This window comes from Panthera pardus, unplaced genomic scaffold, assembly GCF_024362965.1.
Source record: "Panthera pardus isolate Hobbes unplaced genomic scaffold, ASM2436296v1 HiC_scaffold_21, whole genome shotgun sequence".
In the NCBI taxonomy this organism is placed as follows: domain Eukaryota; kingdom Metazoa; phylum Chordata; class Mammalia; order Carnivora; family Felidae; genus Panthera; species Panthera pardus.
The window spans coordinates 47,306,577-47,312,721 of NW_026526777.1; the positions used below are offsets into that span (position 1 = coordinate 47,306,577).

General features: G+C 37.9%; 1 non-coding gene across 1 annotated transcript; it reads left to right on the top strand.

Moving 5' to 3' along the window:
• The first annotated feature begins 2,664 nt into the window (after nt 1–2,664).
• On the top strand, nt 2,665–2,768 carry LOC128778917 (U6 spliceosomal RNA). The gene has a single exon (XR_008424779.1). It is a non-coding gene; the product is annotated as a U6 spliceosomal RNA (small nuclear RNA).
• The last annotated feature ends 3,377 nt before the right edge of the window (nt 2,769–6,145 follow it).

Sequence of the window (6,145 nt, forward strand, 5' to 3'; positions counted from 1 at the left end):
CAATCATGACCTCTATTAGCGATCTGCCTGTGTAGATTGGATTTGCCTGAAGCTTAATCTCTTGGATTTATATGCTTGACCATTCTGGAACATATTTTCCATTCAAAACTACATGCAACTGTTATTCTTTAAAATTTATGTATTTGGGCAGCCAAAGCCTGATGGAACTGACTCCCAGTGTGCTGACAGGTAAGGTTGGGTGAAAGACAAGTAATTCACGGATTTACCATCATCTCACCAATGTAGTCTTCTTTGTTCCACTCCTGTCCTCAGTCTGTGCCACCCTTACATTTTGTACCTATTACAAGATTTAGACTTATTGATACATCATATTTATTTTTTAACAGTAAATAGAGATATAATTCACAATCATAAAATTCACTCCTTTAAATTAAAGTATACACATTGGTAGTTTTTAATACATTCCCAGAGATGTGCAACCATTATTAGAATCTATTTTAGAACATTTTGAACACCGCTTAAGAAACCCCATAACCATTAGTAATCACTCTCCATTTTTCTCCTCACCCCAGCCGTTAGAACCACTATTCTAATTTTGGTCTCTGTGGTTTTGCCTATTCTAGACATTTCATATAAATGGAACCAAACAATGCGTGGTCTTTTGTGGTTGGCTTCATTCCCTTAACATAGTACTTTTACTATGGACTGACCCATGTTTGTAGTATGTATCAGCACTGCATTCCTGTTTATTGCCAAATAATATTCCATTACATTGATAGACTACATTTGTTTATCCATTTATCAGTTGATGGTCATTTGGGTTGTTTCCGCTTTGGTTGTAATGAATAATACTGCTACAAGTATCTGTGTATCAGTCTTCTTGTGAACATATGTTCACATATGTTTTTAATTCTCTTGGATGGATACCTAGGAAGTGAAATTGCTAAGTAATATGTTAACTACAGTTAAAGACTTGAGGCACTGCCAAACTCTTCTCCAAAGCACTGCATCATTTTACATTTCCACCTGCAGTGTATGAGAAGTATGGGTTTCTCCACATCCTTGTCAACCTTTGTTATTGTCTGTCATTTTGATTAGAGTCATCCTATTGTGTGCAAAGTGGCATGTCACTGTCATTTTGATTTGCATTTCTCTAAGAACTACTGATTTTGAGCATCTTTACATGAACTTATTGTCCATTTGTAGATCTTCTCTGGAGAAATGCGTATTCAAATCCTTTGTCCATTTTTAAATTGGGTTATTTGATTTTTTGTTATTTATTGAAAAATATACACTCCCACAAAACCACACCATGAAGGAAAAATACAGTCCCCTAAAAAGAGGATGCTGTCTTAGGAAAGGGGAACAGATTCTGAATAGCAAAGGTAACTATAAATACGCTCTGTGTTATTCCCTTCCTATTCTCTATACCATTGCATCAAATGCCATTCTCTTGGGATCTCTTTTCCTGGAAAATGATAAAACTCTACAACAAATTGGCTTAATGACTTTAGTTATTTGACATCTGAAGATAGTGATCTTTCAGTCATCCATCCATCCGGTCATCCAGTCATTCATACATTCATTCATTCCTCAATACATTGAAAACTCAGTACTTGCTAATCACTGGGCTGAGTGCTCAAGAAAAGGACCAGTGAAAACAGACATGGTCCCTCATGAAGCTCATTGTGTGGGAGGTAGACAGTGATCATCTAAGTATACAAATTACAAATAGTGATCAGTGCCATGAAAGATGTACTGATCTGATCCAATTTGTCAAGTCAGAGTAGGATTTCCTGAGGAAGAGGTATTTGGATAATTTGGAAGACAAGGAAAAGTTATTAAGTGAGAGGGTGTGTAAGAGGTGTTCCGGGCAGAGGCAACAGTGAGTGGAAAGGCCCTATGGTGAGGATCAAGGTATTGGAAAGAAGAATTGGAAAGAAGCCAGGAAGCTTGAATAAAGAGTGAGGAAGAAAGCAGGCAAGGAGGCTGGGGCTGAGGTGATCTGAGGTTATATCAGTCAGAGCTTCATAGGACATGTTAAAGATTCTCTTCTTTATCTTAAGAGCACTGTATAAGCTTTAAAGACTCTTAAGAAGAAAGAGAACGTGATGAGACTTATATTTTACTTGGCTCACATCGTCTCCTGTGTGTGAGAATTAGGGGCAGGGAGCAAGGGTTGTACAGGAAAATTAGATCAAGAGATTAGTGTAAGAGACCTTGGTATTTGAATTAGGAGTGGTGACAATGAGGAGAAAGAGAGAGAGAGAGATGTGTATAGATTTAAAGATATTTTAAAAGTGTTATCAATGGACCTAGTGATGGGCCTCTTTCCTTATAATCGGATAAGATGTCAAGGGTGACAATGATGTGTACATGCTATTCACTGAAAGAGTTGACACCAGGAGAGGACCAGGTATGAGACAAAGGTTATGGTTTTAATGTGGGTCATATTGAGTCTGAAGCATCTTTAAGACATCGGTGGAGATATCAAACAGAGACATGGGCACATATGTCTGGAGCTTGGAATTTTAGATAACCTGAGAAGTTAATGAGGGGAAAGACTTTTAGCCTCCTACATCTCATAAAAAGAAAAAAACCTGTTTGTTACAATTAGTAAGTATCTTATCAAAACGAAATATAAAATTAACTATAATCATTTACATATAAGAAGTTTCCTGGACTTTCCTATAAAAATGGAAGGCGCTCGCCTCGGCAGCACATATACTAAAAACTGAAACCATACGAAGATTAGCCTGGCTGCTGCACAAGGGTGACATGCAGATTTGTGAAGCTTCCAGATTTTTGTCCCCTATCAGGCTCTCTGCTGTCAGCGTAGAGTCTGCTTCAGATCCTCTGTCCCCCTCACTCTGTCCCTCCCCCACTTCTCTCTCTCTCTTTCTCTCTCTCTCTCTCTCTCTCAAGAAGAAATAAACATTTAAAAAATGTAAGAATGGGGTGCCTGGGTGGCTCAGTCAGTGAAGCATTCAGCTTTGGCTCAGGTCATGATCTCACGGTTTGTGAGTTCAACCCCCACATCGGGCTCTGTGCTGACAGCTCAGAGCCTGGAACCTGCTTCAGATTCTGTGTCTCCCTCTCTCTCTCTGCCCTCCCCCAACTTTCACTCTGTCTCTGTCTCTCTCTCTCTCTCTCTCAAAATATAAATAAACATCAAAAAAAATTTAATAATTTTTAAAAATGTTAGGAATAAAATAATATCCCAAACTAATGTCTACCTCCTTAACAAAGCCTGGTCAGATGCATCCCTCTCTTTGCTCAGTCCTTTCTAGCACTGCAGCCAATAATTCTCTTAGCTTCCGTTCCAACCCTATTCATTCTTTCCTTTTCTGATCATAAGGCCTTTTTATGATGCACTTCAGAGCTTTCGTTATTTACGAGTGTGTGCTTAGGTCAGATGTGTGTCTATGTTTTTGTGTTTTTCTACACTTTTTTCCTTATAAACTTCTAATAGAGTAGCAAAGGTTGCCATTATTTAGTAAAGAAATTGCATAATCATAAATAGATAACAAACCCCTGAGTAAAAAATTAGGATTCTTAGAGTAAAAGAAGCAAACAAAATCCTATAAGTCATGTATTTCAAAAACCTTCATAGTCACATTACTATCACCATGCTCATGCTAAGTCTGCCCACTCACTAGGCTGTTTGCTTTCTGGTTTCTAAAACAGCAGTAAATATTTACTTATCTTATTCATCTTTGTTAGGCTCTAAATCCCTTGGGAAGAGGAATAGTCCCTTTCAGGGGATTGCTTATCAGCCCAGAGCTTCTGTGGGAGTTTGAGCAGGAAATCATAACTCATTTTCAATGATGACATTTGGATTTACAAATGGAACTCTTGATAGTGTCGGGCAGTAGGAAATTTTGCAAGATTAGTCTCAGAAGCCAACATTGTAATTCAGGTAATGGGTATGAGCACAGTGTTCTATTCAACTCTGATATTTGCTATTTTGGAAGGACCCTTCTCTTATTACTGCATCCTCTACCTCATTTTCTATAGGCTTTTTTCTTTTTGTTTTTGTTTAAACAAGTTAAAAGAATGCACAGGTGCTCTGAGAATGAAGTAGGAAGTAATCTGGTCTGGATCATACAAATAAAGTGAGGCAGAGTTAAAACTACATGTCAGGTCTCCCCACTCTTAATCCAAGGCTCTTTCCGCAGCACCATGCGGTTAGGTGAGATCAGCAGGAAGAAGGTGGGATAGGGAAGAGGGGCTGTGTGCGTGTGTGTTAGTAGCCATCTCTGTGCATCAGGAGCCACCGCTCACTTAGTATCCTCCTTCCACTCTGCCCCTGCCTCTATCAGCTCCCAAACCCTTTTCCCAAATGATGCTGAAATGTCACCATTCGTATTTCATTTCTTTATATTAAAGCTTACATTTCTAGATGCAAATAGAAATGGTAATTAATAAAACCTAATCCCTCAAATACACTTCAGTGAAACTCTGTGAATCAGAAAATTTCCTAATAGGGGTGTTTGACCACTACATGCTAAAAAAGGGACTAATTGGGGTGGTGAGGAAGCCAGATCAGACAAGGCACCGGGAACAAGGAAAAGTAAAAAGAGGCTCCAGGTGAGTGGAGACAAGCTTTGTAGCTCATATAAGCTTTATGGCAAACCAGACTTTCGCTTTCTCATACAGAACTCTGCTCACAAGTGTTTCATCATTTTTTTACTTCAGATTCCATATTCCAGGACCTCCAATTTAAGACCAATGTCACTGATAATTCCATTGATAAAACAAATGCAGATACACTCTGTACAAACATTTCTCAATATGACCTTGTAGATAATTCAGAGTAAACCATGTTTCCCATCTTAAAAATACAGGACATTTTGAACAGAATGTTTCTTATGAGGGGAAATCATAATCAGAGAACCAGAGTTCTTACTCTTTGTTTCTGTTTCCATAACTGATTTGCTAATGATAGAAATGTCTTTTATGCTAATGAGACTTTGCACATTTGCACTGTGATTTAGCTCTGCATCTGTGACATGACAAACATGTTCAACTGTTAGAAGATGGATGAAATAGAATAGAAAGTGGGCAAATTAGGGGCGCCTGGGTGGCTCAGTTATTTGAGCATCTGACTCCTGATTCCGGCTCAGGACATGATCTCATGGTCGTGAGATGAAGCCCCGTGTGGGAGCCTGCTTAGGATTCTCTCTCCTTCTCTCTCTGCCCCTCCCACCCTCCTTCCCTCTCTCTCTCAAAATAAATAAATAAACTTTTATAAAAAAAGAAATAAGAGCAAATTAAAAATATTAATCTGGGGTCATTGATCATATCACTTTTAAATAATTAAAATAATGCCAAATGATACTAGTAATTTCTGAGCCGGAAAATTCAGGAGTTGCTTAATTCCTTTTCCACTCACAGCTTACCTTAGCCATTGAGTAAATAATACATTTTTATTTACTCATAGTATTATAAGGTTAATAACTCTGTAATTTGTAGTATTATGAAGTCATTACCTTTTTAAAAAAAGACGCTGTTGATTGTTTCTGGATTGTTCTATTCTTCTTTGCCTTACTTATCTTCCCTTTCCATTCCCTTCTCCTTTCTCCCTCCCACCGTCCTTTCCTGAACTAATTTACAATCATGATATAAGCCAAGTAATTTGCCTACTCACAGAGTCTTGTTCAGGTTTTCTGTCCACATTTCCCCTTTTGATACTCAGAAAACATCATATGTTAAAGATGTTAAAGAAAAATTTTTTTTGTATTATAGCTTTTCCCTTTGTAAAAAAAAATCACAAGTATTCTTATTTGGTGTATCTTCATGTTATAATGCAAGCAAGGATATTATCATGTAATGAGCTTATCATACTGTAACATAATCCATATATATGAAGGTATTTTATAACTAGTATGTGATTGATGAGTATATTTTAAATTACAGGACTATTGTGATTGTACTACTATGTAATATTGCACGGTAGATAAAGCATAGCCACGTCCATCATCACTCTAGACATACCTGCAAATCTTTGTCACGTATCAAAGCATGACAAAGGACGGAAGCTGTTTCACTGCAGTTGCTGCCACCGTTACCAAGTTACTGCTTTGAGGACAATTAGACGGGAGGAAAAGTGTAGAAATGTCTTGTGCATAAGAGATGCCTTTGTTGTGTTCCCCTAATCCTCATTCATAGCCTCCAACTCTCC